This window comes from Hyperolius riggenbachi, chromosome 6, assembly GCF_040937935.1.
Source record: "Hyperolius riggenbachi isolate aHypRig1 chromosome 6, aHypRig1.pri, whole genome shotgun sequence".
In the NCBI taxonomy this organism is placed as follows: domain Eukaryota; kingdom Metazoa; phylum Chordata; class Amphibia; order Anura; family Hyperoliidae; genus Hyperolius; species Hyperolius riggenbachi.
This window is the reverse complement of record NC_090651.1, coordinates 183,341,516-183,353,991: the sequence shown is the minus strand read 5'-3', so window position 1 is coordinate 183,353,991 and position 12,476 is coordinate 183,341,516. Positions and strand designations below refer to the sequence as shown.

Below are 12,476 nucleotides of genomic sequence, written 5' to 3'. Positions count from 1 at the left end.
AGTAGAAAATTTTAATGAATTACTTAAAGATTGAAACAATAAACGTTAAGGGAGCTAATTCAGGGAAAAAAAGGGGTAGAATTTTAACAGAATTAACTAAGAATAAAATAGACATAGCCTTTCTACAAGAAACTCATTTCAAGAGTAAATTTGAACCAAGCAAATATTGCAAAAAATATAGCCTATGGTATACTAACTCGAAGGATAGGGGCAGATCATGTGGGGTGGCCACTATATTTTCTTCCAGGATCTGTTTCGAATAGGGATGAGCGTAACGACCTAATTACGAATTTCCGAAATTTCGCGAAATTACTACAATTACGATTTTAGCAGTAATCGAAATTTCGTAATTTTCGCAAATTACGCACATTTTCGTAATTACGATTACGAAATTTAGTATTTTAAAGTTTGCAAAGGTTTCTATCCCTCTAGATGCCTAAAATGAATAACCAACCAACTCCTCCTCCTCCTCCTCCTCCTTCTCCTCCTCCTCCTCCTCCTCCTCCTCCTCCTCCTCCTCCTCCTCCTCCTCTCTCTCTCTCTCTCTCTCTCTAGAGATCTGTAGTATTTCAAAACCATACTCACATTCATGACATGTCCAGGGATCAAACCCAGGCCAACCACATGGAAGACAGCTATGCTCACCACCATACCACCAAACACACACTAAATAGACTGCTAACCTAAATCTTACTTGTAGACAGTCATATGAGACACATGCTGGGTGCAGGGCTTTGTGATTGGACCATGGACCATGCGATAGAGTGAGGTGCAAAAATGAAATCATGCCTAGCAGAGGATGGTTTCACAGTGCTAAATGCTAGGCTGGCTGTGGTGCAATTGGTTAGTGTGTCTGGCTGGTAACAGCAAGGTTACAGGTTCAATTCCATCCAGGCATGTCTTTTCCTTTTGCGTTCAACAGTTGTCCAAACAGAGCCAACAGAGCCCCAGATAGCCATGTAGAGTTAGGTCACAGCTAGCCTGGCTGTGGTGCAATTGGTTAGTGTGTTTGGCTGGTAACAGCAAGGTTACAGGTTCGATTCCATCCAGGCATGTCTTTTCCTTTTGCGTTCAACAGTTGTCCAAACAGAGCCAACAGAGCCCCAGATAGCCATGTAGAGTTAGGTCACAGCTAGCCTGGCTGTGGTGCAATTGGTTAGTGTGTCTGGCTGGTACCAGCAAGGTTACAGGTTCGATTCCATCCAGGCATGTCTTTTCCTTTTGCGTTCAACAGTTGTCCAAACAGAGCCAACAGAGCCCCAGATAGCCATGTAGAGTTAGGTCACAGCTAGCCTGGCTGTGGTGCAATTGGTTAGTGTGTCTGGCTGGTAACAGCAAGGTTACAGGTTTGATTCCATCCAGGCATGTCTTTTCCTTTTGCGTGCGCGCGCTGCGCCATTGAACCCCATGGGGTATTTTGCGTGCGTAAAACTTTACGCATGCAAAACTTTGTGCTCGGTGTTTGGACAACTGTTGAACTCAAAAGGAAAAGACATGCCTGGATGGAATCGAACCTGTAACCTTGCTGTTACCAGCCAGACACACTAACCAATTGCACCACAGCCAGGCTAGCTGTGACCTAACTCTACATGGCTATCTGGGGCTCTGTTGGCTCTGTTTGGACAACTGTTGAACGCAAAAGGAAAAGACATGCCTGGATGGAATCGAACCTGTAACCTTGCTGTTACCAGCCAGACGCACTAACCAATTGCACCACAGCCAGCCTAGCATTTAGCATTGTGAAACCATCTTCTGCTAGGCATGATTTCATTTTTGCACCTCACTCTATCGCATGGTCCATGGTCCAATCACAAAGCCCTGCACCCAGCATGTGTCTCATATGACTGTCTACAAGTAAGATTTAGGTTAGCAGTCTATTTAGTGTGTGTTTGGTGGTATGGTGGTGAGCATAGCTGTCTTCCATGTGGTTGGCCTGGGTTTGATCCCTGGACATGTCATGAATGTGAGTATGGTTTTGAAATACTACAGATCTCTGGAGAGAGAGAGAGAGAGAGGGAGGAGGAGGAGGAGGGCTGGCGGGCTGGCGGGCTGGCGGGCTGGCTGTGCTATTCATTTTAGGCATCTAGAGGGATAGAAACCCTTACAAACCTGAAAAAGTAAAATTTCGGTTGGAGACACGAAATTCGTCATTACGGGAGTGAAATTTCGATTACGAAATTGTAAATTACGATTTGAAAATTAATTACGAAATTACGAATTTGGGTCGTAATGTTAAATTTCGCATTCGTAATAAAAGCAGTTCGAAATTTCGAAAATTTCGGCTCATCTCTAGTTTCGAACCAAGTCAGATCTATAAAGACGATGAGGCTAGGTTACTAATCTTGGTTGGAAAATTGAACGGTAAAACCGTCACGCTGGCAAACATTTATGCGCCAAATAATGGCCAATGTGCTTTTATAAAAAAAGCGCTGGATAAAGTGAGTGAATTAAAAAAAGGGAAAACTATAATGGGAGGAGATTTCAACCTCCCCTTTGAACCCAACCTAGACTCCTCGAAAGGTATGTCCCATATTTCAAAAAAACAAATTACATCCCTCACACAACATTTAAAAAATTATAGAATGGTAGACGTCTGGAGAATTTATAACCTTGGGGTGAGAGATTATACCTTCTATTCGGGAGTACACAATACCTACACTAGATTAGATTTATTCTTATTACCACAAAATGAAATTCTGGAAATAATAGAAATAAAAATAGGAAGTATTACTTATTCTGACCATGCACCAGTGATACTCACCCTTAAGTGGAACAAGGATGTCATGACTGATTGGCGGTGGAGATTGGACAGCTCTGTCTTGCTTGAGCCTACAGTGAAGGAGACAGTAGCGACCCAGATTAAACAATTCTTTGCAGAAAATCAGGGTTCAGTAAACTCCGGAAAAATAATGTGGGACTCCTTTAAATGTGTTATAAGGGGTTCCTTAATAGCAATAGCAAGTAAAATTAAAAAACAAAAAACTAAGCAGTTAGATAATTTAATGGATGAACTCAAAACAGCGGAAGCCACACATAAGGAAAATCCTGAGCAGGATAATTTTTTGAAAGTTAATTCAATTAGGCATAGGATAAATAAAATATTAAATGAAAAATGTAGTAAAGAATACAAAAAACTCAAAAAAGATTTTGTCATAAACTGTAACAAACCAGGAAAATGTATGGCCAAGCTATCAAAAAAAAAGACAACAGCCCAATTCATAGAAAAAATACAGAATAATTCCGGTCAATTAAGCTACAGCACGCAAGAAATAGGACAAGTATTTGGGAAATATTATGCAGAGCTATATAGTATAAAGCAGGAAATGCCAGTGGATAATATGAACAGGTATCTTACACAAGTAAATTTACCAAAAATTACAGTCGAGGATAAAGATACGCTGGATGCCCCGGTAACAGAAATAGAGTTTAAAGAGGCAGTAAATTTGCTTAAAATCGGTAAGAGTCCGGGTCCCGACGGCTTCACCTTGGAGTTCTATAAAGCATTCATAGAGGAGATAGCACCTGACTATTGTTTAATGATTAATAATCTGGATGGAAGTGAGACCTTTTCTAGAGAATCAAATCAGGCCACAATCACCCTAATACATAAAGAAGGTAAAGATCCCCTACAGTGTAGCAACTATCGTCCCATTTCGGTAATTAATATTGATGTTAAAATATATTCAAAAATTCTAACATTAAGACTGGAAAAGGTGTTAGATCAGCTACTGGGGAAGGAGCAGATGGGTTTTAGAAAATTGGGCAGACTATCGGATAATATTTCAGCAGCAATACATTTTATATATAACGCAAAAATTCGTAATGAAGATGCCATCTTAGCGGCCATTGACGCTGAAAAGGCGTTTGACCGTATTTCAAGACCATTTATCTACACAACTTTAGAACACTATGGTATTGGTCCCATCTTTATCAAACGAATCAAAAATCTATATTTAAACCAAACAGCCAGAGTAAAAATCAACGGTACCTTGACACACTCCTTCCCTTTGGGGAACGGCGTGAGGCAGGGATGTCCAATCTCCCCGCTAATATTCAATTTAGGCATAGAAGTGTTAATACGCATGATCCATTCTGACAGGGAGATATCTGGGTGGCATATAGGTAACTATGAAAGTAAACTACTAGCATACGCGGACGACCTTCTTTTGACATTAACCAATCCCCTGACCTCTTTCGAAGAAGCAAATAAAATAATAACTGAATTTTCCAAATACTCGAACTATAAAGTAAACAATTCTAAAACTACAGTATTAAACATAAAAAGTCCCGCCGAAATATTGAGTACCCTACAACTAAGGTATGGCATTCATTATACCAATTCTCATATTAAATATCTCGGTATCAACTTATGTAGTGATTTCAATGATCTATTCAAACATAATTATACACCAGTGCAAAAAGATTGTGAGAAGATACTGAGTAAAATGAAAAATGCCCAATTTAATACAATTGGGAAAATCAACTTTATAAAAATGAAAATTCTTCCTAAAATAATATTTACAGTACAAAATTTGCCAATAAACATCCAAAGGAATTGGTATAATGTCTGGAACAATATATTTCAAAATTTCATATGGAGAACACCAAACCGCAGAATTTCATATAAGATAATAAGCAGGCATAAGAAATTGGGAGGAATGGGGGCACCAAATATTAAACGATATGCCCAATGTTTCCAATTGCAAAGAATTTTATATCTCAGGATGTGCGACCCGAAGAGATTCTGGACAACATATGAAAGAAGTCTGTTTAATTACGATATGTTGGATTCATGGCACCCCCACACGGTAGCAAAACTCCTCCCTTCTATCAGCCATCCATTATTAGCACCTGCAATTAAAACCCACATGGAAGTTATAAGATCTATGTCAAAGAGCAATAAAATATCATTACTAACCACTCTACGCAATAACCCAGATTTTCAACCTGGCTTAACTTCAGGGTGGCTCAAGGAATGTGGGCTCCCTCGAGATGTTAGAATCCTAGACTTGGTTGGCCACAGAGATTCCACATTGAGGGAGATTTATAACATGGTCAGAATGGATAATGGGCTGTGGAGCTTCCAGGTCAGGAGCTACCTTTCCAAACATAAGGATAATATAAGTAAAACCATAAATATTTATGAAAAGTGTTTTCTTCATTCGAGGGTGGGGAAGGGAATGACAGCAAATTTATATTTTTTTCTTGACAGTTGTCAAACTGATCCTCTACCTAAGTTCTGTAGAAGCTGGGAACAAGACCTAAATCATATCCAAAACTTGGACTGGGGAGCAGTATTCCAGGAAATTTGGACCCCCAGCTATACCTCATTTCAACTTGTTAATTATAAACTCATGACGAGATGGTACTTCACACCCTCTAAGATGGCTAAATTTAAAGGCGGAAATGGGAGCTGTTGGAGATGTCTTACTGCGTTTGGTTCACATATGCATATGTGGTGGTCGTGCCCGGTTATACAGAACTTTTGGAGAGAGATAGGAGATTTCATTAGACTTCCTTCCCCTTTTCATCCCAGTACCGCTCTGTTGAGTTGCATGGAACCTGACCGCTTTAGACATGCAAATAAACTAGTAATCCCTGCAGCAATTGTGGCCAGGAAACTTATAGCAAAATTCTGGAAGAACCCCGAAGCTCCCAGTATGGAAGAGTGGATATGGATGATGTCAGATTTTTTGCAAGGTGGCGAGGGCAGTGTAGAAGATGCTGGCACCAACAAACAAATGGAGGAATGGAAAATTGCATGGGAAAAAATAAGTAACATATAATATGTAGTTGAGTATTTGAGGTGGAGGGGATGAGGAGAAAAGAACCAAATAACCACTATATTACCAACTGAAATTGTAAGGATAAATGGATGGATGAATGTGCAGATGCATAGATATATGTTGAAGTATAGAAGGCACTTATATGAATGTGTATGAAAGGTGAAATAAGAGTAATTGCTTTGCTTCTCAGCTTAGATATGTGACCTGTTTGTGCATGAGGCCTGTCCCCTCCATTGGCTTGGTCCGGCCCTGATGGCTCATGCATGGAGGGCATGTCCATAAAATAAGTAGGTGGTCGGAAAGGGATATTAACCACTTAATGTTAAGATGGGTAGGTGGAGTTTGTTTTTTGCTGGTGCTTGTGTTTTTTTTTTTTTTGTCTTTCTTACTTTCTTTTTTCTCTCTCTTACTATAATTAGTTTGACCTGAGCCACTGGTGGAATATTTGATATATTGTAGTGATGATGGAGTGGGGGAGGGGGGGAGGAGAGGAAAGAAAATCAAACTATGATGCAGACCTGAGACCCACGTATGATGGCTTCACAGCTGTCACATGGTCATATCTGGGTCACATACCGGCTGAGTTTGAAAAGAAAAAAAAAAAAAAAAAAAAAAGAAGAAAAAAAAAAAAAAAAAAAGAATTCCAAGAATTTCTGGGGTATTCCTAATTTTATATGTCAATGGTTCTATCATCAGGGCGAAAATGCCTGGTGAAAGGGGGCAGCCTTGCCTAGTGCCTCTCTGAATGGGGAATCTATTTTGTGTATAAGAGGGTAGTTTTAGGTAAGCTGATGGGTAGGAGTATAAGGTTGAAATAGCTCTGAGGAAGCCTCCTGTGAATCCATAATTTTCTAATACCTTTGTCATGTAAGGCCATTTAATACGGTCAAAGGCTTTCTCCATGTCCAATGACAGAATGGCGAGTGTCTGGGCAGATTTCATGCAATGATGTTGGATATCTAGCACCTTTCTTATATTGTCCGGTGCCTGTCTATGGGGGATAAATCCCACCTGATCTTTATGGATTAAAGCTGGAAGGACTGTATTTAGTCTATGGGCTAATATGGATGTAAAAATTTTATAATCCACTCCTAAAAGCGAAATGGGCCTATAATTTTTGGTTAATAACGGGTCCCGTGGGGGCTTGTGTAGTATACATATAGCAGACGTGAGAAATTCTTGCGGGGGGGATTTTCCTAACATTAAAGAATTATAAAATTTTAGTAGATGAGTATTTAGGTCATATTCAAACTTTTTATAATACAAAGAGGGCAGCCCATCCGGACCTGGGGCCTTCGACCTTTTAAGACGTTTGATGGCCTCATGTAATTCCTCATCTGTGATTGGGGAGCTTAATTGGTTGGCTGTATCCTTAGACAAGGAGACCTTAATATTATCTCTTAGAAAGGTATCCCTATCAGCTGAATTTTCTGCAGGGAAGTCATCAGCATACAGCTTTTGATAATATTCAAAAAAAGTCTCATAAATTTTATCCGGATTTGATGTTACAGATCCATTTTTATCTCTAATTTTAAGTATTTTGTTGGAAACCTGTTTGGATCGTAGTCTTTTGGCCAGCCATTTATTTGGTTTATTGTATTGCTCGTATGACATTGCTCCAGTCCACCTCATGGCCTTCTCGACCTCGGCCCCCAAAATGGTATCTAATTGTGTCTGTAAATCAAAAATTTGTTTCTGGAGAAATCTAGAAGGGTGGTTTTGATTTACCCAATGTAGAGTATTTATTTTTTGTTCTAGATTTGAGGTAATAATACCTCTCTCTCGCTTTGCTTTTGCAGATCTCTTCATGAGTTCCCCTCTAATTACTGCCTTATGGGCCATCCAACAGGTGGCCTCAGATACATCCTCCGTATCATTCTCCTTAAAATAATTATTGATACATTCCGTGATTTCAGAGCATATAGTAGGATTTACCAGAAGGGATTCATTAAGCCTCCAAGGAGCTCTCAATGTTTTTGGAACTGGAGAGGCCAATGCAGTAAGGACCATGTCATGATCCGACCAGGAGTATAAGATATGTCTAGAATATGCTAAATCCGATGAGCATAAGGATGTTATCAAGATCATATCTACTCGAGAATATGAATTGTGTGGAGCTGAGTAACATGAATACCCCCTTTTCAGACCATTATGTTCTCTCCACGAATCCACCAAAGAATGTTGCCGAAACAAGTCTTGAAAGAATTCCCGATTTTTCTTCTCCACTGAAGGACGTGGAGAAGTTGATCTATCAATATAATCATTGGGTGTGGTGTTAAAATCGCCTGCCCATATCAGGCTATCGAATTTCAAAGTAAGAAGGAGATCCGATATCTTTGATATAGTATCATAAGTTTGGTTTGGGGGAGCATACATATTCACCAGGCATAACACCTTAGATTCGTATGTGCCTAGAATGATGAGATATGTACCATTTTCATCTGCTATATGAGAGGATATTTCTATCGGGAAATTGTCTGAAAAGAGTGTCATAACTCCTCTGCTCCTTTTCTTATAAGAAGCAGTATAGACTCTGTTAAAACGTCTATGAAAATATTTGGGTGGATTTGTGGGTGAGAAATGAGTCTCCTGTAAGAACAGGACATCAGGAGAGTGTTTGGTGTATGTCTGGAAGGCCTTACTCCTTTTGTTAGGTGAATTAAAACCCCTGACATTGTGAGACAGAATGTTAATAGGTTTGAACTATGGTTTTCTTTTCACTATATAATTTAAGCTGAGGGACCTGGAGCCAAGAAGAAAAAATGAACTGTAATAAGTTTCTCAAAGCATAATATTCAATTTCAACCCAAGCTGAGGAGATAATCTCAATGTAGCCTTTAAAGGCTTTAACCGGCACCTGAAGTACCAGAGTAGAAAGACCATAGATGGCGGTCAATAACAATAAGAGTACCGACCACCTAGTGTCCTTCATAGGGGGGGGCAGCAAGCACAGTGAGTCTACCTGCCTTATATGCCAAATATATACATTTGGAACATGAGAAATAACAATGTTATTTAGATAGTAGTCTTAGATTGGCTACATCATTGCATAAGATATGAACTAGATAAAAACCTTAAAAAAAAAAACAATAGGATTGGTCAATGACCCGAAACAACCTAGACGACCAGAGGTCACCTTAACTTCACCCCACAAACAAATATGATTGATATCATTTAGAAATAAGAAATTTACAGTCCTAAATACCATAATGAAAGGAGTGAGATGAAATGAACCAATCACCACTATATAACGGATATAACCCAACAAGCAAACATTTAGTGCATATCAATAGAAGTCATTTAAGAACAGGGCATATCTGTTTACATCCCAACATCATAAAGTGGGTTTTTCTAGGGAAGTAAAGAGGAGAAAACTTTGGTGAAACCCAACATCATAAAGTGGGAACACCTGAACTACTCAACAAGAGGGCCTTTGACTGGATAGATTTGGCATCTCGGGGTTCTTTGAAAAGCATATTGCTTATACCAAGATACTATATACTCATATCCAACATCATAAAGTGGACTGAGAATAGTTAATCCGCAGAAGAATCTTGATCCACCTGTGTACGTCTAGAATTAGATGATCTTACGGTGGTCCATTGTCTGTCTCTCCTTGGTTACCGTCTAGGTAATGGGAGTTGTTGATCTTGTGTGGATTGTTGGGGGTCTGGAACTGTAAATGGGATGTTTGCTTCTGTTAGCACCCCAGCTGCATCATCTGGACTTCTGCATATGTGCTGCTTGTTTCCAATTTTGAAGATGAGTGCAAAGGGAAATCCCCATTTGTATCTAATAGCATCTCTCTGGAGGGCTGCAGTGTATGGCTTCATCTCTCTTCACTTTTGTATTGTAATAGGTGCTAAATCCGCATATAACTGTACGGATTTTGGGAGATCAGGGAGAGATTGCATGTCTCTTGCTGCTTTTAAGATATTGTCCCTCGCATCTTCCGTGCATATTTTAGCTATTATGTCCCTAGGTAGTGCTGGATTTCTTGGTCTGACCAGTGCCCGATGCGCTCTAATCACCCTTAGTTGTGCGGGGTCTACCTGGGGTAATATGGCCTGGAAGAGATTCGTAGCCATTGCTTCCACATCTTCTACCGTTTCCGGAACCCCTCTAATACGGATGTTGGCCCTCCGACTTCTATTCTCTAGATCTTCTAGTTTTGTTTCCATAAAGTTTAGCCTGTCCTCATGCGTATCTATGTTTGCAGTGTTTGCATTTGACACCATTATTAGGTCATCTGTTTGATTTTCTAAAGTGTGCACCCGCTCCCCTATGTCATTGATCTGGGTTGACAATTCCGTAACTGCCCGCTTTAGTTCTGCCTTCAATTCCGTACGGAAAATGTTCGTAATGGTGGCTAGGAGTGCTTCGGCGGACATGCCGCCTATTTGGATGGCAGGGCTCTGGGCAGTATCTGTAGGGGAGGCCGGGGATGTGCCGAGTGGAGAGGCCATATCGGCCGCGAATGACATACCTCCAAAAGGCGCATCCGGCGGTATTACTGATGCCATTACCGGCGATGGAGGCGACCTGTGCTGAGGGTCTTCCGTATGCAATTCGGAATCCTCTGATGGGCCTGAAGAAGAAGCTCCAGCACATGGCGTCTGGACGGCGGCCATCTTTGTAGTAAATCTCCTCTTGAAACGTAGCGGAGAAACGAGTGGGATACGGCTGGATCGGCTTCTTATGGGATAAGAATTGGACAGCCTCTGCATTGCTCGGATCCTTAGGCTTCAGATGTTGTGTCTCATGCACCAAATAGCAAGCTAAGATTCTAATCTATCACTCCGATTTGCAAACGGATTTCACTGAAGCTGTAACTTTCATCCCAAAACATAGTTTAGGGGCCATTACTTCTTCAACTATAGTCATTTTTCTTTCCATTGCAAACGTAACCAGTTTTTCAATGGTGTAATGGTTTAACATAGAAAACTTACCGTTGGCTCTAGATTCTAATCTATCACTCCGATTTGCAAACGGATTTCACTGAAGCTGTAACTTTCATCCCAGAACATAGTTTAGGGGCCATTACTTCTTCAACTATAGTCATTTTTCTTTCAATTGCAAACGTAACCAGTTTTTCAATGGTGTAATGGTTTAACATAGAAAACTTACCGTTGGCTCTAGATTCTAATCTATCACTCCGATTTGCAAACGGATTTCACTGAAGCTGTAACTTTCATCCCAGAACATAGTTTAGGGGCCATTACTTCTTCAACTATAGTCATTTTTCTTTCGATTGCAAACGTAACCAGTTTTTCAATGGTGTAATGGTTTAACATAGAAAACTTACCGTTGGCTCTAGATTCTAATCTATCACTCCGATTTGCAAACGGATTTCACTGAAGCTGTAACTTTCATCCCAGAACATAGTTTAGGGGCCATTACTTCTTCAACTATAGTCAGTTTTCTTTCGATTGCAAACGTAACCAGTTTTTCAATGGTGTAATGGTTTAACATAGAAAACTTACCGTTGGCTCTAGATTCTAATCTATCACTCCGATTTGCAAACGGATTTCACTGAAGCTGTAACTTTCATCCCAAAACATAGTTTAGGGGCCATTACTTCTTCAACTATAGTCATTTTTCTTTCCATTGCAAACGTAACCAGTTTTTCAATGGTGTAATGGTTTAACATAGAAAACTTACCGTTGGCTCTAGATTCTAATCTATCACTCCGATTTGCAAACGGATTTCACTGAAGCTGTAACTTTCATCCCAGAACATAGTTTAGGGGCCATTACTTCTTCAACTATAGTCATTTTTCTTTCGATTGCAAACGTAACCAGTTTTTCAATGGTGTAATGGTTTAACATAGAAAACTTACCGTTGGCTCTAGATTCTAATCTATCACTCCGATTTGCAAACGGATTTCACTGAAGCTGTAACTTTCATCCCAGAACATAGTTTAGGGGCCATTACTTCTTCAACTATAGTCATTTTTCTTTCGATTGCAAACGTAACCAGTTTTTCAATGGTGTAATGGTTTAACATAGAAAACTTACCGTTGGCTCTAGATTCTAATCTATCACTCCGATTTGCAAATGGATTTCACTGAAGCTGTAACTTTCATCCCAGAACACAGTTTAGGGGCCATTACATCTTCAACTATAGTCATTTTTCTTTCGATTGCAAACGTAACTAGTTTTTCAATGGTGTAATGGTTTAACATAGAAAGGGGGCGTGGTCTGGACGCGGAGGTGAATGGGTGTCTGATCCTGCAGCTCCCGCTCTGATCACCCATAAAAGCTACTAAAAGCGATCCAGAAATCCCCAAAACCACTCTAAAAGGTTGGTGAACCCTCCAGGATGGCATCTGGATACCGCAGAGTGTCACAGAGACAGCAGAAAAGCGCCTCACAGGTCCCAAGGAGACTGTCCACCTTCTTCACCGAGGAGAAGCAAGATGGCGCCGGCCATTACAGACCTGGCCCACACCATGAGGCTGACTACAGGACCCCTCCACCGCTGGAGCAGAGGAACCGATACAGCCTGTTATTTACCCCCCAGGAAAGGAGAGACAGAGCTGACACCTTGGAAGAGCTCCTGGCAGAGGATTACACTGATCTGGAGAACAAAGGAAGTAACAGAGAGCGCAGCCCACTGAAGCCTGCATTGTCCTCCATTACACAGCGCTCAGCCATGCTGCATGGGTCCGCAGACCCCAAGGTAGGATCT

At 40.5% G+C, this 12,476-nt stretch overlaps 1 long non-coding RNA gene across 1 annotated transcript; it reads right to left on the bottom strand.

Moving 5' to 3' along the window:
* Positions 1-4,756: 4,756 nt before the first annotated feature.
* Positions 4,757-6,368, bottom strand: LOC137522619 (uncharacterized). Its single transcript, XR_011022362.1, has 2 exons — positions 6,305-6,368; positions 4,757-4,851 (listed from the first exon to the last, which is right to left on the bottom strand). It is a non-coding gene; the product is annotated as an uncharacterized lncRNA (long non-coding RNA).
* Between the last annotated feature and the right edge of the window lie 6,108 nt (positions 6,369-12,476).